A 27,588-nucleotide genomic window follows, 5' to 3' on the forward strand; every position below is an offset into this window, starting at 1 on the left:
TAAGTATACTTTACTATATAGCATGGTCTGTTTGTTAAAATTTGTTTTGAAACAATTTCTTTGGGGTTAATCAACCATAAGGTTGAACTGTGAAACACTATCTGCTATTACTGACCTGCAGCTCTTGACTTTTGTATTCAGCAAGTTAATTTGAAGAAGTTAATTTTCAGATGTGCTTTCCTTCATGTGCCTTTTTAATACTGATTTATTCCCACAGATATTTCAGCTTGCAACATCAGATGGGGCACTTGTGCATTTTATATGTAAGTGCTACTCACAAACATAATTGTGACCTGATAAATTGGCAACTGCTTCTTTGTATTTTTCTAAGCTTTTATATTTGTGAATGGGGAGGAGCTGGAAATAGCAGATCACCTCATGTGAAATAGGGCTGTTCAGAGGAAAAGGGTTGAGGTTTTTATTTACAAGGAGCCTGTTGTGGGAGCCCTGCAGATCTGAAGCTCTGTATTTAGTCAGTGTGTAAAAAACTGCGACTGGGATTCAAAGGCACTGCTGCTGGTGCACTCCTTAAACAAAAGGAACCATGGCTCCAAATGTGGAATATGTTCTTTATCAGTTAGTTCTGCTGCTGTGTGACAGTTCCAGTTTGACTATCTCTGGCTTGTTGAAATAAGAAATGGAAAATGTTGTTTGCTGGAGGATTTTTGATTATTTTTCCCTCTGTTTCATATCTAAATTGAATGTTGTATATGTCTGCAGTCATATGCATAGGAGAGAAAAACACAAGAGGAGTTACTGTCCTGGAAAAAAATGAGGAATGCTGGAAGAAAATCATAGGTTTTTTTCAATTAAACTATTTTTATCATGTATATCAGACTTCTTTACATGTGCCACCTTGTTAAAAAAAGTCTCACACCAGGTGAACAAAACAAGAGGTATGGAAAAAGCAGTCCACTTGGAGTAATATCTTCTTTCCTGTGTTGTTGACTGGGTTTTTTTTCAAATAAAAACATTTATTTTGTGGCAGCACGGGTGCTCCTTGATTCTGCAGTGAAGGCAGTATTCTGTGCTTGATACTAGCTAGTTGCCATGGCAACAATTATGATGTCATGAATTCAGTACAGTGACTTCACTGCAGTGTATTTTATCTCTATTCTCAGTTTTCTTCAGATCTTTCTAGCAAACCAAAAAGCACCTACATGTCATGGTGTGACTTGTTTATAATGTGATTCAGCCCAAAAAGTTTGCTGATAGGCAGGAAGAGGAGAATACATTTTTTAATCACTCAAATGTGGTGGTTTTTGTCCAAGAGAAAAGTATTTTTAAAACTGAAAGTGTGAGAGTAGCAGTGTCTGGTTATGTCTCTTCTACCAGGACTGCTTGTTCAATCCCGGCTTGCCTTTCTTATTCCTGTATTCTGTAGAAACAGGTGAAATGTTTTCTTAGGCTCTTTTCATGGGTTTGTTGACCAGCAGATTGTCGCTGGAAAGTTCCTGCCCATCAGCTTTTGGAAATGGTCAGCTGCTTTCAGTGCTTCTGAGCACTTGCATTTATCACCAGGTTGTGTACCTCCATTTCACAGGTAGCAGAGCTAACTTGAGTTCATATGCTGTCCTCTATTGCTTTCTGATAGCCAAAGAGAAGTATTTAGCATTTTTTCCTATTTCTGAAAATGATACTATTTCCAAATTTAGCCCCAGTCAAAATGCCAGTAAAAACACTGAGTTTGACTAGCCTGCATTTCTTTTGTTGACATAACTGTGTGTCTGTTTAGAGCTGGCTTATTGGCTTAACTCAAAGGTTGCCTGAGACTTCTGGGCCATCTGACTTTACATTATTAGTGAATAATGCAGTGTGTGTTAAAGTGGTATGCCAGGTATTTTTTGTATGGGTTTTTTTTCACCCTTGGTATGTAAAAGGATCTTCACCTTTGGCTTAGTTTGACAAAGATAGTTTCTTCATATAGATGAGGCCTAACTGTGTTGTAAGTGTCCTGGAAAACCTTTCTAGTAACAGGAGAAAATGTAGGGTGTGCTGATTTCTTCACATGGCTTCTTACTGTACTGCTAATTTGCATTAATTATATTGAGCATAAAGCTGTTTAGGCAAGGTTAGAATTAAAAGGCCTCTTCAAATTTTTCTTCCTCTGAAGAAAGATGGAGATTTGAAAAGCACCCAAAAGGAAGGACACTTCCACTGGGACGGTGTCACAGACAGTGCATAAGGAAGATGAAAAACATAATGGGAAAAACAAAGTTGCAGTTGTTTTCCTGCAGAAGAGAAATAGTACCCTGCATAGCCTGTCATTTGTGATAAACATATCACAGGAGTTGAGTTGTGACATGCTGCAACTGCAGTTAAGAGTATGTGATTGAGATGTTTTTGTTAACGAGCTACTGACAGAACAAACTGCAATGTAGTGTCACAGGTACTGTTGCTCCCATCACCTGAATGCAGAGGTCTTGTACTTCAAGATTTGCTGTTTTTTGTTGCTAGCAGCTGTGCTTAGTAGCTTTTCTTTAATCAGCATAAATGTGCTGCTGATAGGGTAACTTGTGTTGAATTCTCTAAATGCTTTTTCAAAATTATTATCTTGTTATAATGTCTGTGCACATGGAGGGGTTTATTTACTTAAAGAATGTGCCATGATTTGATTTGTTGAAGTTTTTGGTCTTTAGGCTCCTTAGTCTAACCTTTTGTCACTTAGGTATTGGTTTGTTGTTTTTTTTCATGTGTTTCTTTCTGTTAATTTCTTTTCTAAATGTGTACATTTTCAAGATGTGATTGGACATGAAGCTAAAGAATCTTACCTAGGCTTTCCCTTCCACAAAAGGTTGGACCAGGTGATTTCTTGAGGTTTCTTTCAAGCTGGGTTAGTCTAGGATTCTAGGATTGAACTGTTGGAAGGAAGAGCAGCTTTCTTTAACGGCAAACTGATGTAACTGTGTGTGAAAAAATTGCTAACTCAAACCAAACTTTTTAGTCATGAGATGGAGATGAGATCATTTAGATCTTGGCAGCATTTGCATGAATGAATGTTGCATTTAGAAATAGTATTATGGCAGATAATACCAGACTGAGTATATATGGAATTTAAAGCTCTGGACTGTTGATAATGGCAATTTCTCTGAAGGGAAGTGTAAGGGCAAGGGAAGTGCAATAGTTATTTGGAATACTTGGGAAAAGTGATCAGATGTACAGTGCTACAGTATGTGAAAATGAAAGGAAACTTGAAATGGAAAAAGCAAATCCAAGGTTTACTGAGTGAATCCCTTGTTCAGTTTTGTGAATGGATGGGCACATGGCCTGTCTGTACCAGATGGAACAGAAAGGAGCCTGCTGCATTTTCTCAAACTCAACATTCAAGAGACTGGGATGATGATGTGATGGGGAATGACAACAAGAAAACACCCACCCCCCCATTTTCTTTTAGAATTATTAAAAATAACAATCTAAACTTCAGTGCTCTCTTTTATTCCACTCCAAATGCTTCTATGAGAACCAGTTATATTCTTGCCCACTGGGACTTTGAAAATAAATAAGCAAATTGGAATTTGCCTCAGTTAGTGCTCTGCTTCTACCTAAACATACAACATAAACCCAATGTAGAGCATTGGCTCCAATTTCACATAACAGGGTTTTACAAATTCTGTTTATACAGGGATGCTGAAACCGACCTTTTAAGTTATTACCAATACTGATAGTTCATGGAAAAATGGCAGTATTTGTGGAAATATGGGAAAGTATTTGTCTTGCATTTCAGGATACAGTGACAGATAGTGGCTTGAGACTGTGTTTAATCTAATGTTTTTAGTTTGGCACTTTTTTGGTTGCAGCTTTGAAGACTTTTCTTCCAGGTGAGTGGTTTCAAGAGGATTTCAGTGAAAAGCATTAAAATGCTTGGATAGATCCTCTTGCAGTGCCTTCTTTGCAGTTCAGAACCAAATTTGGTTCAGAATTGGAATGTGAAAGATGAGTCAACAGAAGGTGGAGACTTGAAGGGCTGCTTGCTACTGTAGATAAGTTAGGAGGCTGGAAGTGCCAGAGAGGTGTTTCAAGGGTAGTACCTGGGGAAAAGCTGAGCTTCTAAACTTTGTCCTGCTCAGGGGTCCCTTGTGACCTATTCACCTGTACATGGGTTCATCTGTCACCTTTCTGGGTATCAGGTGACCTAATCCAGCAATCCCCCAGTCTCCTGGGTAAGGCTCTGAGCAGCATCAGAGGTAGATGTGTCCTGTCTTCAACAAAAACTCTGTCTTCTATAGAGAACAGTGTTTTACTGAGTTCATAAATTGCTACATCTCTTGCAAAGACTTATATAGAAAATTCTACATGGCACATTCAAAGCAGGTTTGAAATTTACTGTTTTGAAAGCAGTTGGGAGAATCTTATCAATACAACAGGGCTGGTCTTAGCATGCATTTGTTAAAATCACTAGAGGTGAGCTTTGAATTAAAAATTTGCGATTATTGGGAGCCATGTGAAAACCTCCATGACAAATTTGTAAATGGAGATGGGTGCTTTTCCCCCACAGCCAGGTCTGTGACTGGGAGTGCAGTGGGGTGGGGGTGACATGGTTATCTGGGCCTCAGCAGGCTGCCTGGTTCCCTTTTGCTGCAGCTCTGATTCAGATTACCCAGCAGTCCCCGTGCTTTGCTATGATCAAACGATACAGCCCTCACGGAAAAATGTGCTACTCAAAGCTCTGTGTGGCTCCTGTAGCCAACTTGATCTATACAATAGGAAATAGGAAAGCCTTCTTTATCTGATTAAACAGCCGACTTTGGCATGAAATCTCCTTTTTAAAATCAACTTGCTGGAAGTGCTATGACAATAAAAATGCCTTTTTTTTTTTTTTGCTCTTGTTGTGAAAGCAGAAAAATTGACTGACGCTTCCTCGTTTCATGTATTACTGCCAGAGCGTTCTCTGACATTCTTTGAGTTTAATCATCAGATGTGATACCCTGGTTGTACTTAAGCACAAAACTTTTCAGTGCTCTATTAACTGCCAGTATCTGTGCTACATGTGGTTTCTTCACGGTGACATCAACTATTGTTTCTTCTTGCTTGCTGTATTGGTGTTAGAGGTATCCATAACAAATTGAATTATGTCTCGATGGTGATCATCAAATTACAGACATCAGCTCAAATATAAATGGTGTCAGGATAAGCACGTTTAAGTCCTGACTTTCTCCTTAAAACAAATGTAAGTTTTGGGAAAAAACTTTTAAGAGACAAATTACATTTTAAATGTAAAATATATGCGTGGTTAACAAAAAAAAGTTTGACAAAGTTGACTGTATACATCAGAAAAAAAGAAAGGCAAGTTAATTGTGTATCTTTTTTTTTTTTTTTTTGAGAGCTCCATGAATGTGTGTATATCTCATTTGAACCTACTGGATCTTGCCTACTGAAACTCCCCCTGCAGTCAGTGTAGCTGATGATTCAGATGATGAAGTTGGTCTTTACTTCCAAATAGCCATGAAGCAGTGGTCCTTGTGTATCCAGATCACCCAGCATAATAAGTATTCATGAACTTTCAAAGATTAGCCTAGCTTCTGGTTCTGGTCTGGTTTCTAGTTTAGGTTCCTTTAGATAATTTTGATTACTGGGGACTCAGGAAAGATGATACTGTTTAGACACTTTTCTTTTTGATATCTTGCTTAATATTCTCTCCTTGCTTACCAAATACACACATTCTTGCTTTTGCTGCAGTGCAGTGGTGGAGGAAAGATTTGGGGGAAAGGGAGAAGAAACACAAAGGCAGAGGAATAAGCCTTTGGAAATGGTTTGGAGAAGGATACAAGAAGAAGAGAACAGCTCTGTAGGAAAAGAATACTCTGCATATTCTTTATAAATAATGCATCATGTGGGTGAGCTTCATGTCTGCATCTGTGGTGTAGCAAATAGAGATACTTGCCTGGCTGTAAATGCCAAGTGTTGCAGTAAATGAGAGAAAAGTCACAAACTGTGAAGAAGTCTTAGGATCAGTGAACTTTTTATTTTGTCATTCAGTTATCAATTAGCACCTGTAATTAAAAAAGAGCAGTTGGAGTAAGAGCAGTGTTCAAGTCATGGAACCTCAAGATTTTAGGCAGAGATTGGCATTTCATCTGGCTCTCCAGATTTGTGTGTTTGCGTTGGCTTCTGCTTCTCAGATAGCATTGATTCAGTAGCAAAAAAAATATAGATGTTTACAATAAACACTATCTTTCATATAGGGATTGTGAGCACTGTCATTAATTGTAAGCACAATTAATTATAGGATGAGGATAATAAACAAAGTTGATGATGAATAAGGTTGGTATCTTAGTCAGACTGAAGGGTTTCATTGAGATGTTATTTTAATAAAAGCAGTTGTCCACAGCTCTTAAAGCAAAGAGGGCAGTATTCTTTGGGCTCTGAGGGGATCACAAGGTTCCAGGTAGGATTTCTAGGGATGATTTCAGTTTTGAGAGTATGTAGAGCATTATATGTGACACATATCTCTTCCAAGGTAAAGGAAATTATCATTATGTTTTACTAAACACACATACATTATAATAGTTCTGCTCTTTGACCCAGAATTAAATTAAAATCTAGAGACTATACAACTCAACTGGCTGTGCTCTGTTTGTGGGTTTGTATTTTAATTTGGGCAGTGTCTATGATGGGGAAAAGACAAACAGACTTCTTAGGAAGAACGTGGATGTTTGATATTTCCTGTTCCAGAACCTTTGCTTGAAAACTGCATTGGATTTATTTCCCTTTTAGATTTATAAAAGCTATCCTGAACACTCAGCTGTTTAAATACTGGTGTGATGTGCCACTGCAGAGGCGTTTTACTTTCATATTTTTCATTCAATAAGATGCGCATTTTTTCTGTATAAATGAACTCATATTCAGTAGTGCAATTGATGAATTCTCCTCCTCTTTTTTTCCTTCTGTAACACTGGCAAGCAGTTCAGTTCATCCAGGTGTCAGTGCTTTTAGCTGTGTGATCAGAATTTTCTAATGAGGGGAGGAAACAGTAAGAACTGGTTTGAAATCACTTTTCAAGGCCCAAAAAGAAAAAAGAAAGCAAAGCCATCTTAAAATTAACAGCTGGAGTATTATTCTTTATGGCCTTTCAGAAGGGAAAGAATAGAGGTGGTTTTTTTCTTTTTTTTGGCTTGTATAAGTGCAACCTTACACAGTTTTCCTCTCATTTTTCTCTCATGTTCACCCCTCATCTTTATCCTAGAAATGTAATTCCTCTTCTGATGTCTTTCCTCTGAGGTTTGTCCTCTGTGACGCAGACTTAGTTCAGTCGACACAATCTCTGATTCTGTTCAGTTCTGTGCTTTTTTTTTCATCATGTTTCACCTTACTTTTGGTCAATTAATTTTAATGATCTTTTTAGAGAAATTCTTTCTTTTATTTCAGGGTTGTTTGGGGTTTTTTCTGAAGCCCAAGTAAATTGAAAGCAAAAATAAAGCCATTCCAAGGTTTCAGGGTGCTTAGGACAGAGTAGTTTTTGCACAAGGGCACTCCACCCCATCTTGTGAATAAAGAACTTAAGTGAGACATGTATTTCTAGGCTCCAGTTTCTGTTTTCTCTTGGCAATGGAGGCGAGATTAACCATATTTAAATAATATTTTGAATATTTTGGGGTGGACTCCTTTTTTTTGTGTGTGTGTGTGAAGATACTTCCATAAGGAGAGTCAATCATTTTTTTTCTTTCTTTCCCCATCCCCAAACCCACAAGACAGAAATGAGGAAGTCCTTCACCTCCAGGCTTGCCAGATCATACATGAAATATTGTGCTACCTGAAGTGACTGGCTTCTGACCTTGCTCAGTGGTCATAAGAGCTTTTTTTACCTTGATACAGGATACTTGTATCCTGTTTGGAATGACTTCCTAGGCTTTATTTGGGTCTACTTGGGCAATGCTGGGATATAACACTTCTGCTAGGCAGCTCTGATTTTTATGCCGTTGAGTGGTTGAGGCACATGTCTTTCATTTAACTTTCTTCTTCCTAAAGCCAGTGGTTCTGATGACTTTGAGCAGCAGCACTGATGAGTATTTTTACCTATAACTGAGTAAGAAGTATTTTGAAGTGGGAATTGGGACAGGAAGCTGCATAATCATTTGGTATGATTTCTAGACAGATGCATGAGTTCTGCAGACACAGATTGGTCAGATGAGGATATTTGGTACTGTTAAAGACTCAAGTGTGGGAGAAAAAGTGTTATTCAGGTTGCTTTGCAGCATTGATGCTTCCAGTGAGCAGAAACAAATGTTTGGCATACAAACTCCTATGACTGTGATTTCAAATGATAGTCCAAGTTTACAGTAATAAAAGCCTATTTTATATTTATAGTGTTCTAGCAAGGAAGTTTTTTTGCCTTTTAGAAAGTCCCTGTAGGACTAGAGAGTCTGTAAATGCATTAGAAGTTGTGTCTGTAAACTGGCAGCACAGTGCAAAGCTGCAGTTGAATGCCAGAACTTGAATTTGTAGTAGAAACAGATTTTCATAGGCCTGTGCTGCAAAATGATGTGTTCTGATATTTAAAGCTGTTACTTGGAAATGCCTTCCCTGGGTTTTCAGAGGATAGCAGTTGGATCACTTTTCAATTGAGTAGCAATTTGAAGGCATTCCTGAATGAGAAGTTAATGCTGCAGGAATGTGCTCTGCTTGTTAGAAGAGTCTTATCAGTAGGCTGGGCTTTAATTCAAGGTAAAAGTGAATGGACAAATACTCAGGAATTATATGACACTTGCAGGCTTTCTTCCTGAGAAGCCAGCCTGCTATTCTGTCCCAAGGCTACCATAATCCGTGTTCCTCACATGCAGAGAAAAAATGAGGACTCTCTCTGAACCCCTCTCTCATTTGCTGGAGGTTTAGCTGTTTCATGGAAAGACTGCTTGCTCTTATACAACAAATATCTTACTAACTGTACTATTTAACAACTGAGGGGAAATTATATGGCGGAGTGAAGACTGGTCCTTTTGTGAAATAGCAATAGTTTCAATTACTTTGTTTCATTTTAGAATAAGGATCTTGTCATTATGAAATTTAGGGTTAGCCATGGCTTCCTTCAGCACCATGCTATGAATATGTCTAATCCTGCAGAAATGTGGAGTACACATACTCTTCATGTAAAAGGAGAAAGTATTTCCAGCTGTAGTAGCTCTAATTAATTTAATGACACCGTGACAGTAACAGAGGGTCTAGGAATGCTATTATAATTCAGTCATATAATTCATGCTATTATAATTCAGTCATAGTTAAAAACTCATTTTAGCATGTAGATCTTGGGGCACAGCATGTCCATTCATCAGGATTCTGGTAAAACTTGAAGATCTGTAAGGATGAAAGAATAAGAGCTGGTGGAGGGATGAATAGGGATATTTAGAAATTCCTTTGTTGCACTGTACAGAAGTTCTAGCCAGGAAAATAGGTTGGATGTTATCTTCTTCAAACAAGGAATTTGGTGCGCTTGTGGAAATTTGTTGAAAAGTTCAGCCTTTCAAAGGGACATAATAAACCAAAGGTCTCAGCATTGTCTTTCTGCTTTTCAAGTCAGAGTCTTCCAGGTCTCTGAGCTTTGATGTTGGAGCCAGCAGTAAGAGGCGCTGCCCATTGCAGGATCATTGCAACTCTTGGCACCATCACCAAATTTTAATTTTATTGTTGGTTAGGGATTCTTTTTTCTCAACTTCAATTCCTTGAGGTGTTGTTTCATAAGTATTAGCACATCTTCCCTATTTCCCTTGAACACAGTGCTGCCCTGAGGTGTTGCTGTTTCTTCCCTACATTAAGGTCGTGTGCATTTACTTTGAACATATTCAGCTCAAGATATTTCATATCCATAATGTAGTTCCTATTTAAGGTTTTGAATGTTGTGAGATAAGAAGTAGGACTACCTAGGAAATAACAACTACCATGTTGTTAACTGAGGCGTGAAGAAATCAGATACAGAATATCTAGTAAAGGAAATGGTTTGCAATATTGTTTTGGCAATGAACTTGTATCTTGACAGGGGAACTTTGAGGTACTAGGTTCTGCAGCAAAGAAAAACATAAAATGAAATTAAATCCTTAAAATAAGGGTTGATTGCCAAGCCAAATATTAGGATGCTGCTTTTCAATATGCTACTGTGAGTAAATTCAGACAACTGAGGATGGGACTTGAGAGATTTTCATTGGTTTATACTGCCTCCAAATGATATCTTAAGCAAGTTTCCATGTTTACATGTTCCTCAGTTTCTCAAGTTGCAGTGTTTTTGATTTACATTTGTTGATTTGAGTTAAAAAAAAAAACAACAAACCGAACAAACAAAATGTCAAACAAATAGAAATCAAGCAAAAAATCACCCACAAACCAATATCATAAGTAACCTGCCTTGTTGGGTGTTTGAGGTTTTAACGTTTGGGATGTATTTTGTGACCATTGGGTAAAATATACATTCCCTTCTTCCCACTTTCATTCAAGCATTGCTGGAGTAATTAATCCCTAATGTTGCCCCGCTGATAAAAGATACTTCAGACCAGATAGGGAGCCACAGACAAAGGCATGTTCTTTTACTTTTCCTGCCCAAGAAATGGCAAGTGGCATAATTACAATTTTCAGATTCAGGGTCTTTTTCCTTGAAATCCTGTCTGCTTTATGTTATTCAGTATTCAATTTGTAGTTTTCACAGAGTGTTATTCAAGCTACAACCCTTTGCAGCAGTTGGCTTGTTTTGCAGTGTCTGTTCAGGTTTTAGTCTTCTGATTGCTGTCAAATATCTGCATTGTGTTATTTGGTTAGCTTTGAGATAGCTCTCTTAGATTTTTTAGAGCTTACTTATACTTAAAAAATTTATTTGAATTCTCAAAAATAAGAATTTGTAAGAACAGAAAAGCATGGTTTCCAAGGAAGCTTTGGCTCTGTTACATTAGATTCTGAAAAGGGAAAGCCATACAGATAGAAAAGCTATTGTGGCAGCTTTTCTGATTGAATTAGTAGTGAATGCTCTTCTAAAAGCAGCTTTCATTATTAACCCAAATCAGTTACTAATACACAGGGACAGCTGAGTGAGGAGTCACCAACACTGCACTGAAGAAGGTGAGTAATTGTAGGAAGGACTTAAGGAATGCTCTTCTTAAGTGGCATGGTATGAGCTGCTGCTGTGGTGAAGCAGTAACCTTGTACCTGTGATATCTTAACTAGTTGCTGTTAAAATGAAAGTGATGTCAAATGTTTGCTGTTGGTATTTCAGTATAGTAAAAGAAGGTTGAATAAATTGAGAGGAAATGACCCAATCTTTGCTTACAACTCATGAGTGTGTGGTGCACAAAGCCTTTTCATGAGGGAAGTTGTTTCCTCTACTCTGGTTTCCTTTATGAGTCTCCCAGCTTCTCTAAAAGAAGCATGATGTGTGTTTTTTAGTTGCCATGGAAGTTGTCTTGTGCCAATGCAAAAGGTAGAACTCTTCTGACAGAGCAATTTTAGTCAAGATATGAGGAAGATAATGTTCTTCTGGTGCAAAACAGACTGCGGTGTTACCAAGACATAGTAAACCAACACAGAGTTTTTAGAGCACCATTTAACTTAACTGAAGCCTTTGAATTACACTGAAGCCATAGGTCTCAGAACTACTGCTTTTATAAGCTTCATTTGGCTGCTTGTGGTAAGGATGTGGTTACTTGTTTTTCCACCCTACCAGATTTGGGAAGCTTGTGATACCAAAATTGGCCAGGAAATAAACTTTCTAACACAATCTGAAGTATTAGAAAGCAGGCATTCTTTATTATGGACACACTCAGAGGATGTCTCCTCTAATCAGATGTGTACAGTGAGGTTTTACAACAGGGTGTTTATTCCACCCTGATCAAACACTCCTCACAACATACTTCTTAGCTAATAAATAGACATAATTTTCTCCTAGCATTGATTTCCATGCATCTGCCTCCATGGGAAGTCCTTTTATGGTCCTAGAGGGTCGTCTGGTGCTTGTAAAGGGGTCTCTGGTGCTTGTATTAACTGCGTTCTTCAATATTAAAGGTGACCTTTCTTTGAGCATCTTCTTTGGGCATATGCTGTTGATTCTTGTTACAAAACTTGCCAAAACCCCCACTATATACTTGTTATCTGTTTATCCCCTAGTTCCAGCTATGTTTATCATCTTGTGTGCATACTTTTACCTTCTTTTCTCTTGATGTTTTTTTTTTTTCTACTTAAGTCTTTAAAATCTATCTAGCAGCCCCAGGGGAACTGCAAATGTCTATTCTTTTTGTTATTTATCACTTTCACAAGCTCCTTGTCAGACCATGAGACTATTTCACAAGTTGTACTTTGTATGGACCAAACCTTACTTATTTGGGGATTGTGCTCTATCCATTTCTATATATGTGTAAGCAGTAGTGTGTCCACTTCATCATTCAAACAATAGCTTCTCTTTTGCCAGCAGCCACAGCTGCTGTTGAGAGAAGGATGTAGAGGCCAAATAAAAGGGCAGGCTTACAGCTCTTACAAATCTGAGGATGTGTGGCAGTGTTGGCTTAGGGAAAAATCATGCAGCAATTCCTTTTTGTTTTTCTACCTCCTTGGTGTCAGGAGCAAGTCTGTCCCAGGGTAAGTGTATTCATACAAGAAAAGCTGAGCTGCTGGACAGTGTTTCCTTCTTTAAGAAACATTCTTGCAACAGTGGGAATAGCTTTTGGGCACATGTTTGACCATACTGACTTTGTGTTGACGTTTGAACTAAAATAACTAAACTGGTTTAATATTGCTGCAGAACCTCATGTTCATTCAGGACTTGCTAATTCACAGTGTCAGGGTCAGAATTTGTCATGTGAAAGGGTCTTGTACCAACCAAATTGAGGGGTTTGTATTTTGGAATTTGATGAAAATGTTGCCTTTTTTTTCCTCTTGATAATTCCTGTAGTCACATCGGCTTTAAATCCTGAATAAAAGTTACCTCTAGCGCAGTTTCATGTTAGTTTATCTGGCATCTGGCCCTTGATGAAGCAGATCCTCTTGCCTCTTTGAGTGATAGTTTTTATACCTTTCCTCCCTGAATGTTTTATTTTGTAACTGAACAATAAAGATCTAGATGTTTAATTTGTTAATTAGGCGAAAATCTGTCCCTCATTTCAGGGTTGATTTTTCACTGTATCAGGTGAGGGAACCAATTCTGGTGTTGCCACATAGCAGCTTTCTGACAGAGGGAAGCAGTGGTAGCATTTGCTCTTTTGGATAATTTTATTCCTTCACTTTGGTACAGCCAACTCACACCCTTGGCTTACCTGTTTTGGGGAGCTGGTGTTCATCAGTTCACCAGTGTGATGGCCAGCTCTGTGTGGTGTGTTTTGCTTTTTCTTTTTTTTTGTAATACTGACAGGAGAGTGGGTTGCTGCTGGGCAGAAGGGATCTCATGTCTCCATTCCCTTCCAGCATTCCTGTTATTTGTATTGCCACACACCCACCACCAGGCTTCTGCTAGGCAAATTCCTGCTGCCACTTGGAGGCAAGTGCAGTGCTGAGGTCAAGTGTGCAGAGACCAAGGGAGGGTGGAAAGTCAGGAACTCCGTGTAATAACCTATTTGTACTTCAGTTTAGAATGGTGCTGTTTCTGGCCTGAGTGAGGTTCTCTTTAAAGAAGCAATCTGATACAAGTAAAGTCTCTACCACAAAGAAATGCTTTTGCCTGATTGCTTTCAATTCTGGTTTGATTTTGTAGTCGTGCTTTTTCTACAGACACCTATAGGAAGTGGGACTGTGCTTTGATTAGGGAAGAGTGCCAGAAAAGTAAAAAGGGGATGAGAATGTGGAGGGATGATGATGATTATTGTTATGATTATTACTAAGTTGATTTTTGCTTTTTGCTGTGGGTCTAGTACAGCCCTGAAATCGGATGTGTCTTAAAGTAAAATAAAAAAGTGAGAGCAATTACTTGTTTTTGGTAGCATGGCAACATTTATGGGGAGATTCTCTGAAGTATTCCCAGTGGACATGCACAATTAAGGGAAGTGAGTAGTCTGGGATATAATATATAGTCTTACATAGTGACTTCTAAAACAGAAAGCTTCTAAGTAGACAGGTGATTACTGTGTGCATCACAGGAGAAGGAGGACTGTATGAAAGCTATTTATGCAATATACATATTCCCTGTCTGAAAGCTATGCCTGGGAGCTGCAATAACAAAATAAACAGATGAGATTTCTTTTTAAAATAATACAGCTGCTGCCTCCAGTCAGTGTGAGGATGAATGACTTTCTCTTTTGTGATCTGTATGCCGGACTAATGCAGTATATCTTATTTGGGTTGCTTTCTGAGCTGTTTCTTGATGACTGGTTCAAGTGCTTCAATATGACTGTACTCTGCTTGGTACCCCAAATATTAAGGGATAACTGTACTCTAGAAGTCTTCTCTTAAGAAGGTGTGCTTAACACCTCGATCTCCTGTGTGCACATGATAAAATTATTCAGGACACTGAAGGAGTGGTGACTCTTATGTCAGTCAATACCATTGTGATGATTGTTGCTTGCCAAGTATTTGATATTTTTGTTCCATGTACTTGAAATCATCTGCTGCCTAAAACTAGTTTTCCCATCTTTCTTTTGGTTGAGAATTGTCAGAAGTCAGTTGCTGGAACTATTAGGCTTAAGCCAGAGGAAAGGTTTTGTACAAATTTAATCTCTTTTTACAGGAAAAAATTAATTTTCTAGTTTAGAAAATTAATAGTGGTGTGTTTCTAGTTCCCTGATTAACTTTCTAATTTTGGTTGATTTTGAGCAATTTTTCTAAAAGGCAGATGTACTTTTTCTGTAAGTTCCATGAAACTGAGCTGGGGCAGGAGAGAGATCTTAGGAATGCTCAGAGAAGACAGTGAGATGGACTCATGTTACTGGCATGGAAGAGTTAACATCAATAAATCTGTCTTTAAAAATGTCCCAAAGATAAACTGTGGTCAAGCATAATGTATGTGAATCTAGCATTCCAGCCAGCGTTCTCAGAATGAGATTTTGAGGTGGTCAAAGCTCTGGGTTTTGGCAAAATAAAAGTAATTTTAACAGATTTCTCTGGGTATTTTTTAAACATAAATGAGAATTCTCCTTAGCAGCAGTAAACCTCTGTAGTCATTCATGTATTTGCTTTGCCAGCTGTAGGAGCTTAGGTGCTGTCCAGTACCACCAGGGACTTGTGTCTGCATTTCTGTTCAGGTAGGTGTTCCAGGAGAAGACAGTAGAATCTTTGGATTCAACTATTTTATGCACTGTTATGTTAGTGGTTGTCTCAAGTATTTTACATTTCTACTATTAGTACCTCAGAAATATTCCACTGCTGGCTGCTTCATATGGCTGTAACACTGTCAATATTCAAAGTGTTTTATAAATTTAATTAATACTCAAAGACACTCCTGGTACACAAAACAGATGGAGGGTTTTTTTCAGTTACTTAAATTGCTCTGTAAGTTCTTTGCTTCCATCTTTATTTTTCTTCTACTTAGTATCTGTAATGTGAAATATGTTCAGTCTGGTTTGTAAAACTGACATAATAGTTGCAGGTTCTGTAATTCTCTCTAGTGGAATTCCCCCAATTTATTATTACTAAAAAACCTGCACAAAACTCATATACTTCAGAAACAGAGTTTTTAATCATGGTAAACAAACCCATGAAAAAGAAAGGTTTTTACCAATTTTTTTTCACGGTGTTTCCCAGGTTACCTTACAGGTGGTGTAATAGTATATAAATATGCTGCCAACGTGAGACAGAAACCTCCCTAAAAAATACAACAACTGAAATCTGCTGTGTCAGTGGCAATCTGCTGGAGATGTATTTGTCTGTCAGCTTATGACCTTGCATTTTTTTGTAGAATTTTCATATTCTAATTGTGCATTGGATTTTTAAATGAAATTAACCTTGTGCAGGCTAATTAAGATTCATATCCTTAAAACTGGGTGTACTTTACCTCCTTGTTTGGAAAAGAAAAAGAAATTAAGTTGCAGAATTAACTTAAAACTTTTGATTTTGGGTACTGTTTTTGTTCAGATGAAGGAAAGATCTGTCCTCAGAATAGTCAAAGAGAGCATTATCGAGTAGCAAAGTTAGATTATCAATTCAATGTTCCTTTCTGTGGTTCCTTTCTACGTTCCTTTAATGTTCTGGAAATAGCGTGCTCTAGGTAGACGCTTATGGTTGTATGAAGATGTAAATCAAGATGGAGATGGCTTAATTGTTGATAAGGGACAACTTAAGATCATTATGCATTAAAAATCTATTCTTGAATTAAGTTAAAACTATTCACTATTAATAATTTATCGTGGTATTGACACAAATCTGTACATTTTCCAATCTCATACTTTATTACAAATACTATTGGCAAACATTTTCAGCATATACATCACAGCTAAAAACCCACAAAGGAATATATAAATTACGTGTAAGTAGTTGATGCACAGTACCAAGGGGAGGAAGTGGTCTAGAGGACAAAAAAATGCTTGAGAGAAGCACAGTCTGCAGTTATGAATTATTTCATATAAATATTGCCTATGGCATGGATATTTAAAGGGGGCGAAAAGCCGAATATATTACAGGCAGCTCATATCAGCTGCTGTGGGCGAGCTCTGGGAGCGATTCCGAGAGGAGGGACCCAACTTGGGCGCCGCAGATACAGCCGAGTGTTTTGTCTTCTGGCCAGCAAAGGCGCAGGGCTGGGTCTGGTGAAGAACGGAAGGGTGCGGGTTCCTGGCGCTGCGGGATCGCTGCGGGCACGGCTCGGGCGCAGCCCCGCAGATGGCGCTGGCCCCGGCGCCGCTCTCCCGCCGCTGCCCGGGCAGGAACCGCTGTGCCGGGAATTCTGATGGGCTCCGTGCACAACGCGTGCCTTTCAGGTGACTGCTGGAAACCAGATGTTTTTGATAAGATTTTGATAAATGTATTGGGATCCGCTGAGAATAAGATTTAACATGAAAATAAATAAAAAGCACCCAGGGGAGTAATTCTATTTTATTTATATTCCTTAGCTCGGATAGATTTATTTTTTAAAATTTTTGTTCCGTTCCTTTCTTCTAGCCTTCTTAATAAGAGCATTGGACAATTTATCCCCACGATGAAATTATATGAAATGTTTTTTGCCCTTTTTTTTGAATCTAAAACCTTCAGCAATGCATACATCACAACTGAATTTTCAAAGGAAAACTCTTTGAAGTCCTTTTTTCTTTTTTCTTTCTTTGTGTCTCTGTCTCCCCCTTTCTCCATCTCTCCCCCCTCCTTCTCTCTGTCTGTCAAGTTCAAGAGCAGCTCAGATGCCATGAATTAAGTGAAGCACAAAAGGGGAAAAGGAGACCCTTTTGAAGAACAAAGGCCTCCCATTAGGCTGCCGTGTTCTTTCTCTGACCAAAATTGCTCCCTACATGGTTTTTATTGCTGTCCACATGCTTGGCACATAAGGTAAATACAGTAGGACCCTCGTTACCTCACACTCTCTCTTCCTCTTCCCCCTTCAATAAATGTTTTGTCTCTTTGATGTCCCTAGTAATTCTTATACTGATTGTTCCCACCCTCATAAAAGCCCCAGGGGTAGTCATGGTGGTGGATGGCATTAGATACTGTGTAAATGCTTCCAGAAAAGAAGACAAACTGCAGCCAAAGAATTTATTTCAGGTGGAAGAGAATGGGAAGGAAATACAGATGTTTTCTTTTCAACATGTTGCCTCTTTGCCCCAGCTACGCTTATATTTCCCAGGGAAGTCCGTAATTTCTTCCTGTTTGTTTCAAAAACAAACAAGGAAATAGGGCTAAGTCAGAAATATGAGAAAACGCATGCCACAAGATTTTAAAGTGATAGGAACCTTCTCTTAAACCTTGATTATTTATTTTTCTTTCATTTGGACAGCTCTCTGTTTCAGAGCTCTGGTGAAAAGTAGCAGCTAAGACTGAGGTGGATTTCAAAATGCGGACTGTGCGGTGCCTGCCTTTTAAAAATAAATCAGTCAGGCCCTTCCTACTGAAGAGAAGTTTAAAAATAGCACTGAAATGTATGCATGCATATAAAAAACTGGAACCAGTGTGAAACGCTATCTCAAATCTGAAGTTTTAACAGAACTTTTTAATACTTGAATGACAAAATTTGCTAATAGTTTCATAAGACATCTTTTGGTGAGTTAATTCTTACAGCAGAATCCTGAAAGGTGAAAATAATTGATGTGAGATAGCATAATCCATGGTGAAGTTGTCTGGAAATCATAAAGTATTTGAGTATTTCTTGTCATTTGAAATTATGTTCTTCCCAAATAAATTGTTTTCAGAGATATCTATTTGTTTTGATATTTGTACTTGTTTTCATCTCCTGGTTCTGCATTTCCAGTGACATGAAGTAGTTTCATTAGGTTGTGTAACACAATTTAATATGTAATGATTAACAGAACATGTAACTGTTTTTATTTTTGGCACTGCTTCTTACTGCTACCACCTCACCTCCTGGAGTACATGCTTTTATGAGCATCTACTGTTATGAATATAGTAATTTCAGAGAAAGTGTCAACAAGGCTACTCAAAGAAATAACAATGACTCTTATCAGTCTATTCTGTAGATTACAAGGCAAGGAAAATCCACCTTGAAATCTGACTTTTCATGGCAAGTTAGATTTTTTTTTTTACGCTGCTTTCCCCCGCCACCCCCCCCCCCCCCCATGTTGCTCATATTGCATAATAAATTTTAAAATAAATTATTGATTGTAATCAGTTGAATATTTCCTCACTCTGTATGTGCAAGGTTTTACATACACATCTCTGCAAAGGAATTAAATTTGCTTCCCCATCCCCTTGTAATTGGCCTACTTAGCTTCCTGCTGTGGGGGGGACGGGGGAGGGAGGTGATGCTGGCACTTAATGAACTTTCAGTGTGTAATTGGCATATTTTGATTCATATTTCATGCAAGGATGGGTCGTCTAAAGTGGCATCTGCACCTTCAGGTGTTCCTGTAGAACGTCCCGTGGGTAGCAGTGGTGCCTCTGCTTGTGGTGGATGTGGATGCTGTGATTAATGGTAGTGGCTACAGCTGCCTGAGTATGGAAGATGAACCTTTGTTCTACCTTCCCCCTCCCTCTTGCCATGCCCCATTTGTCATGTAGCCTCTCCTGTTGTCGTTTAACCTATGTCCCCTTGCTCCGTGGAGCTATACCTGCACTCATCTTCCCCGGCCTCACAAATCTGTGCCAGACCTTCCCTTCCTCTGTGCCTGCGGGCATGGTTCCGTTCACAGGTCAGAGCTGATGCTCACCCTGGTGCTGAGCAGCAAGTGCAGGACCAGGCTGTGCCAGGATGGTGGCAGCTGCGGCTGGAAGTCGAACCGAGGGAGAGGAGGCGCAGCTGCCGCATCCACAGTTCAGCCACAGCATCGGTTGGTTTGCATTACCTACCGACCTAGAACACTGGGATGATTTTCTGGGGAACTGGGACAAGCCTGGGAACCACTGGATTCTGCTTCAGGTTGGGCAGAGTAAGAGGAAGACTTTCTGAGGGAGGTGGGGCTGTGTCACACAGAATCACGGGATTAATGAGGTTGGCAAAACCTTTGAGATCATTGAGTCTCACCTATGGCCTAACACCCCCATGGCATTGAGCATCACATCCAGTCTTTTCTTAAACACCTCCAGGGATGGTGACTCCAACACCTCCCTGGGCAGCCCATTCCAATGCCCAGTCCCTCTTTCGGTGAGGAGCTTCTTCCTTATGTCCAGCCTAAACTCTCCCTGCTGCAGCTCAAGGCTGTGTCCCTTAGTCTGCCCGCTGGTTTTCTGGGAGAGGAGAACAATGTCATGCAATTAAGTAACATGATTTTAATACGACTTGAAATTTCTATGAGGATAAATAGGAACTGAAATATAAATCAACTTGACCAGCACAATAAAAAGTGAGCGTCAGCTTCTGAGTATTCCTTTCAGCAACAGTAAAAGGATTTTCCTGGGCATGTGTTGTAGGTAACTTTTTTTGAATTCCATCAGATTATTCTTCCTTACACTTTTTCTTTAAGAATATGTAATATACACCTGGAAGAGAACACTGGAAATTTTCAATTGTATGTCTGCACAAAACAGACTCACAGCCTGAATTTTGAATTTTACTTGACAATTTCTATATAAATACCAGTGACATAGTAGACATAAAGATTTGGTGGCTTCCACTGAAGACTTGTTGAAATAAGTAGTGAAAGAATGTTTTAGCAAGAGGCTTAGTTTTAATTATTCAAAACTGTTCATTCCTTACATAGGAACTACAAATTTGTAAGAATAGTACCTAGTGCCTTGGAAACACTGCACAGTGAAAAGCATTTAGATTGCTATTCTTGAAATAACTTCAACATTTTAAAGAAATGATGATGTCTTCAGAATGGTTTCATTTCTCTGGCACTGATGCTGCTGAAATTTACTCAGGTTTGTCTTAATTTTGAACTCCCAGACATTGAGCAACGGCTTAGCAGAGCTCTGAAATGTGAGGTTGGTTATTGTAGTCATTGAATAGTCATATTCACAGTGTTGCTTCAGGATAAGGGGTTCAGTACATCATCTATTTCTTCCCAAAGGGCTAATATTTCTTATTAGATTCTTAGCAGAGCCTTGAAGCTGTGTAACTACTCTCATCTTCATCACACAAAATGTAAAATCTCTTGAGGTAAATAAAATTTTCTGCTCTTTCATTCTTTCATTTGCAGACAACAGTAAGCAAGACTCCTTGTACTTCAGGTTGTAGCTTGCATTCTGAGTTCTCTGCCACTGGAATGTGCTCTTTTTCACTAGCTTGCTTTAGGTTATAATACGGAGATTATTCTTTTTATGTTTACCTTGTCTGAGTCTTGTATTTAGCATTTTTTTCAGGCAGAAACATAAAATGGAAACTTGTGCAAAAAACCAATGTGTTGCATGTTGAATTTTGAACGCAGAGTAGAACTTTCATTCATTTGTTACCATTTTTCTGCAAGAGATTTTGCATACTGACACTTGATGTTTTCTTCTTTAGAGGCTAAACAAAATATTAAATAAATTAGAAATTTGAGTAGCAAAATCCATTCAATCACATTCAGTAAAGAGTCTTCTCTGGTGGGTGAATTTTTCAGGCTGTAGTGCTTTAGGAAATGATGATAGTTTTGCCATGATGGTGCTGTGTACCCTGACTGGCCATTAGAAAAGAGGAGACAGGAATTTACATAAAACAAGTGACCTTATGGTAACCACTTGCTCTGAAGGACATACAGGAATTATTGTCTGTGAATAGAATTGTCTGTGTATAGAAAAGTCAACACCTTTTGGACTATAATCTAGTCTTATTAAGGGTGAAGCTAATCTAAATGATTCTGAATTATTTTGTACAGCTGCAAGCACACAGCACAGGTTACTGACACACTGTAACTTGTGCTGCCGGAGACTTAGCTTTTTATTTTGCATATCATTTTTGGATAAGGAGTCTGTTGCGTTGATTTTTGGGTATGTGTGTAGCGTTCGAGTTTTGGAAGATCGATTCTCAGGTGAAGAATTTAAATATGGAGGACTTAATAAAATGTAACCCTGAGAGGTCACTTAGAGAGATGTGAGGTATCTACACTTACCCGTTCTCCATGGTTTAGATTTAGGGACCACCCCCCTGATTTTTTTCTGAGCTGCCTACAAATTTATATGAGCATATATTGTAATACTGTGAGAAGCAGCTGTCAGTATTCTTGGTAAGGTCTAGAGAGTTGTGTAAATAGCTTTTTCACTTTGGAGCTGTTGTATGAAATTCACCATCTGGGATTAAGCACTTTGATCCCAGATTCTGTTTCTGGGCAGAGTACCCACATTGGAGGAGAGCAGCCCTGCAATACTCAATTTTACATTAAAGTCTCGTGGATGTCTTCCATATCCACACTTGGAGAGCTTAATTAACAGAACTAATTACCGTTCCAGATAGATCTACATGTCCTGATGCAAATGAACATGGAGTTTAAGAAAGTAGAAAGGAAATGAAGCTGTCATGTTGTGTGGCTGCTTATCAGCTGTTGAGTCTGTTTTAGGAGTGTACACTTGAGTGTGATCCTCAGGGCTGAAAAGTGTCCATGGCTGTGCTTGGCATTAGGACAAGCACAGAAGCCCTTTCTGAGCCCAGTCAGCTTTTCCTTTTGCTTGCCTCATAGCCAGAGCGTGGCTTTGCTTTGTCTTCCTCAGGAAAACTGCTGCTGCTGTTGGCTGTGCGGGTTTGTTCTGCGGACACAGGCTGGGAGTCTCGGGAGGAGGGAGACTCGCAGTTGTAATCTCTCCTTGCCTTGCCTCTGGTCAGGCAGCCGGTTGTTTTTCTGGTTTGGTTCCTCCGGGTGGCATCTGTCTTCAGGAAAAATTTCCTTACAGCCAAGTGTGGGCTGCTGAACTGTGGCTGTCTCAGCGCCACTGTTTCTGACTGCTGCACTGAATTAATTATGTGAGCAGTTACGGTGTAGGTGCTGGAAATGTTTGTGGCTGTTCAGAATAGAGGAGCTGCTCTTAAATTAATTTCTTTGTCATCCTCTGGAGCCTTTGTTTGGGTTGGTTTTACTTTACTTCTTTTAAAATCCTGTAAAATAATAGTTCATATTTCATATGTATAAAAGTTGGATTTGTGCCACTTAGAATGCCTCTCCTATCCTGTGATTTTATTCTTAATATTGTAAGTGGTTCATATGTCTACACAGCATTTCACTCTCATCTCCTAAGCTTTATCTTACTGTAACTTTCTAGTTGTAAATGCTTGTTTAATACTAATCAACTGTTTCTTTGTTGTTCAACTTACTATATTTTAATATGATGTGTGTTAGTGACACAGTATTATTCGAAGGTTTCTCTTAAATGCCTGTTTTAAAGATCTGGAAAACAGTGTTCTTTAAAAGATTGGGTTAAAATTACTTGTAGAGAATTAAAAATATGTGAACAGTGTGGCTGTACACAGCCAGATGTTGCAAGATCAGCATGAACCTGACAAAAGCCTAGAAGGGATTCTGCTCTTGCTAGGTAAAGACTTGAACAAATACATGGGACCTGCAGTGTTCCCCCAAAGGCCAAAAGAAATGAATTCTCTCAAATCAGAATGTGATTTCTCTGGAAAAGTTTACTCCACTGAGAACACCTTCTCAGCATCTCCTGGGACTTGAGCCATAAAGGTCTTGGGTTCAAAGCAAGCTGGAGTTTGCACAAGGCAAGTGTAGAGAAATAATTAATCTAGTGAAGGCTGGGGTACTCAGTTCTCTCTTGTTTCATGGAGAGAATGGGGCTGTGTTTTTGCTGTATGAGTTATTAAACTGTTTTCTGTTGCAATATTTTCATTAAGAAGGGGAGGGCTTTAAATGTTCACTTTTTTTTTTCCGTGTTTAATTTATAAGAAATCAATTTTTGGCTGGCATAGTGATTTATGCCATTCATAGCTGTGAAACTGAAGTTCTTTGTAACACAAGAATCAAACTCGTGTAATGGCAAACAGTTTTCCAACTACAAAACAAATGTGTATTATACACTGCTTTTATTGCTTTTCCTACAGTTACCTGTGAGGTGCCTTTGCTGCTCAGCAGCTTCACTGGTCAGTGGCTGAGTAAAGTTAATAGGACTTGCAGGTAGCAGAACCTCTTAAGGTGTTAAACAAGAAAGCATGTTCATGTTCTTGTTTTTCTTCCTAGGGAAGCCATGACTAAAGGCACAAGTTAAAAGTATGGAAATTGCAAAATGCTATTAAAATAACAAAAACGTTTTTTAACGTTTATCAGTGCGTAAAATATACAGTGTAATGTCTGCTCTCAGAGATAACAATTGTATTTTTTATGGTGAAAATGGAACACAACTGAACTGTTGTTCAGCAGATACTTAAAGCATTACTGGGACAGCTTTGCCTACTTGTACGCCTACTATAAATTTATGTAAACTGTACCAAAATCTGGATTTTAAGAAAATATGTGTGCTGAAGTTTCCAGTATTGTTTTTTTCAGATGTTTTGAGCTTGTCTTATGTGCATAGAAGTTCCTACTGCCAGTGCTGCTTTAAAGTTAAAACAAATCTTTTGCATTTCAGTATGTGCTATTTTAAAAGAGTGTAGTTCCAGATAAAGGGGGAGAGCTCTCTTATTCTATTTCGGAGTGTTCCTTGAGGAGGAACGTGTAAAAATGCTGCTTGTGTGAATTTTCTCCTCTTCATGGGCAAGGTGGGGAAGTAGAGACGAGCAGCAGTTGGAACTTGAAAATGGATATTTCCGTATAACTAATAAAATTACTCTTCAGGTCACCAGGGCTGCAGAGTCAGCTGTTGTGTCCAGTGGATTTTGATTAAATTGGAGCGCAACATTTTCTTTTCCTCTTTGTGTGAATCTAGCTCTTTGAGGCATGCCCTCCTAGAGCATGTACTGTTTCAGTCCTTATTTCAAGCATTTCCACTCTTTGTACCTGCTTTGAGCCCTAGGATTTTTTGCCTTATACCTTGACCTTGGTGTACCGTGCATTTGTGAAGCTAATAAGGTGGATTTAAGAGAATAGCCTGTCCCTCAAGTTAGGGGTGAGAGGCTAGGAAATAAACACACAGCGTGCTACAGAATGGAAGAGAACAGAAAGAGGTATTTAAGAGGAGATTTAATACACCTTTACATACTTTCTAGGTGGCAGGGAAAAAGATGATGTACTGACAAAAGGTCATATTTTTCTTTCTTTGGTAATGTATTTTTGTTGTTTGTTAACCTGTTTACAAGCTTTAAATTAGATTTTTATACAAAAAGTCTCTGAGCTTTATTAAACCTCAAAGGGTGGCAGGAGTTTTTGGGCAGGAGATGTTTAATCCTTTTTTTCAAAGAACATTGAGATTATTAGGTTATGCTGTCTGTTAATTCCATTTCTTGTCTTTATTTTGCATCCACTGTCCAGTTGGTGACATTTTTCAGGGGCGTGGAAGTCTCAAGGAGACTGGTTTCTTAGGGATTCCCCAGTAAATGGGCAGGTAGAAGAAACTGCTGCCATTCACTTGAAAGGAAAGAGTTCAGTAACAACATGAGATGCATCAGCTATTGGAAAATTAATGCAGAGAAGAGACATTTATAAACATGCTTATTGCAGAAGTTCAGTATATCAGAGAAACCCATCTTTAATCTATGCTATGTATATATATATAAAATGCCTTTAAGGTAAACAAGTCTTTTGAACGGTGAACTGTACAGTTTTAATCTCTATCAGTTCTTTGACTCTGTTTGTGGAACACTGTAGAAATGATCATACTGGTGAAACTGAGGGAGTAGAGTAGGGCTGGAACAGTGCACAGAATTGAGTTGCCAGAGAGAAGTGCTTGCCAAAAAAGGTGGATATGCTGCCACATGAATTCTTATTCTGAGAGTCTTTTACAGTCTTTTAGTTTTTCTGGAAATGACTGTGCAGAGCAGCTTTTTGTAGGTTGAGTCTCTGAAGTACCTAAGGGGGAAAATTCTTGCTTTAATCATAATCTGGTTAAAAAAAATCTCCAGAATATAACAATTGCAAGATGCAAACAATTCAGGAAAGAACCTTTAGTAGTTTCACTGCCCAGTGAATTACATTGCCACTAGTTGTGTTCTAATAATATTTATATCTTGTGTTGCTTCAAGGGGAAAAAAAGTTTTGTCTAACTTTTAGCTGAAATATGAAAACAGTATCAATTAACCATGTTTTCTCAGAAGTTTCTTGTCTCACTCAAAGGAGGTAGTGTCTAAATAAATTGAGATATTAAGGAAAACTGAAATTGAGCAGTGCTATGCCAGCTTTTTTTCTGTGAACTTCCTCTATTGGAGTATTACACATATCAGATACTAATTCAATCCAAAATAAATACGTTTATGGTATGGTGAGTCTTGTTCTTCATTACCATGGCAAGTATTAGAAGCACCTGGAAAAAATGAAGGGATTATGGGTATCTTTCCATTCTCTGTCGCTGGTAAGAGAGTTGAAAGAACTCAGACTTGTTATTTTTCGGTCAGAGCAATCTATCAGCTAATTTTTAACATACTTAACTTTCAACTGTAGTTCAAAATCTAACTAGTAATTCTAAGAGATGAGAATTGCATTGGATATCTTGAGTCAGTGTTGACAAAAACACGTCCCAGTTCTGTGGCCACAGCTTCAGTAGGTTTCTCTTGGCATTGCCTGATGCATTGCATTTTGCACATTGTTTTGTGTTTGAAGGAAGCTGAGAACATAAAGGTGCAAGTGTATTTTGCAGTGTAAGACCTTTGGGTGGTCACAGTTGATTGCTTAATTTAAGGGGAAGGCTAATACGTTACGTTAACTAATGTACTGGAGAAGAGCATAACTAATGTACTGGAGAATGATGGTGACTTGAGTGACTCCTCTGTATGTATATCTGATTACAACTCATTTTTTAGGCACTTTACAGTATAACAGTACATCTCTCTCTGAAACAGAAGTATCTGTACTTAAGTTTTGGTTCCAAGCTCAGTTAAGCCAATTTAACAGCTCTCTGAAGCTGAAATGAGACTTTTCTTGCTCCTTACCTTCAGCTTGATTATCTTGTCTTTGCTCTTCTTCCTTTGGAAAGTCTTCTACTGTTCTAACAAGTTATATACCCTTCTGGAAGGGTGTAGTGACAAAGCCAGCACAGTGTAGCCAAAAAAGGTGGGAAATCTAAGTGTGGAGCGTGGCCTCCTTTCAACAGCCCTAAGCCACCACGTTGCTGTACCCTGGCTCTTCACCCTCACGCCAAAGCTGTGACAAACCTTTTTAAGTTTCCTGTCACTGGAAGGACAGGGCAGTTCTGCTTTCTTTCCCACTTCTTCATGATTCAGACTCTGCCCTTGTTTCTGTTTTCAGTCTTTGGCTACCACACATAGCTGATTAAACTTGAAAGGGAAATATTTTTCTTGTAGATTTTTATGAAGTTAGTTTTCTTCTGGACTGCCAAGTAAAATTGTCTCCCCCTCTGGTTAGGTGAGCACCATGGAAAGGCAGTGTGAGGAAAGAGGTAGAGCCAACTTGCTGTGATTGGGGGATAGAAAGAAAATGAAGCTTTCGTTTTTCAGTGCTGGACAGTCATAGGATTTGCTTTGTTATAAAATCTGAAAGTATTGTGAGGCTGTGGTTTAAACAATTCAAACCAAACTAGATTGATTCTGCTTGGTCTCACCTTCGTTGGCATTTGCTCTGCTGGGGTTGTCTGATTTTGCAAGTGTCCAGGTTGGGAGCTGAGCTGCCAGAATTGTTTTTCTGAAGGGTTAATTTTCTCATTTCAGTTCTGTGGGCTAGTCATGGCAGCCATGGGTGAGCTGAATGTTGGTGTGACCCCATGGGAGGGATGGCCAGGGGAAAAAAGGGGATTATTGCCCTACAACTTTGTCAACTTTGGTTGTTTTCACTATCAAATTAATCAAATGTTTCAACTACAACTACACCTACATATGTTTTGTAGATGAGATAATTGATATACATGATTCAAACAAGAGGGAGATGTTCTGTAAGACAAAGTTTCTGCAGCCCTGAGGAAGATTGAGTTACAGTGAGAATAATCAGTGTTTTGTTAAAAATATGAATCAACAAAGGAGATAAAGGGGGCTCTGATAGATAGAAGGTACTTGACTGTGGCTTCTGGGAGTCAATATGAGACGTTCTTGGTATGTTCCTGGCAATCATGTTCCCATGGTGATAGGAAAGCACTCAG

General features: G+C 38.7%; 1 protein-coding gene across 11 annotated transcripts in view; it reads left to right on the forward strand.

The window, feature by feature from the left end:
* The window catches only part of POU2F1 (POU class 2 homeobox 1), a 102,287-nt gene that overhangs the window by 11,458 nt on the left and 63,241 nt on the right, over positions 1–27,588 (forward strand). The window contains exon 1 of one of the 11 annotated variants that reach the window (XM_086884098.1): positions 224–263. The exons of the other annotated variants lie outside the window; for them this stretch is intronic. The gene's annotated coding sequence lies outside the window, so the exon portion shown is untranslated. Of the gene's footprint in view, positions 1–223; positions 264–27,588 lie in introns of those variants that run through there. 11 annotated transcript variants of the gene reach the window in all.

Source organism: Cyanistes caeruleus, chromosome 3 (genome assembly GCF_971803275.1).
Source record: "Cyanistes caeruleus chromosome 3, bCyaCae1.hap1.1, whole genome shotgun sequence".
NCBI lineage: Eukaryota > Metazoa > Chordata > Aves > Passeriformes > Paridae > Cyanistes > Cyanistes caeruleus.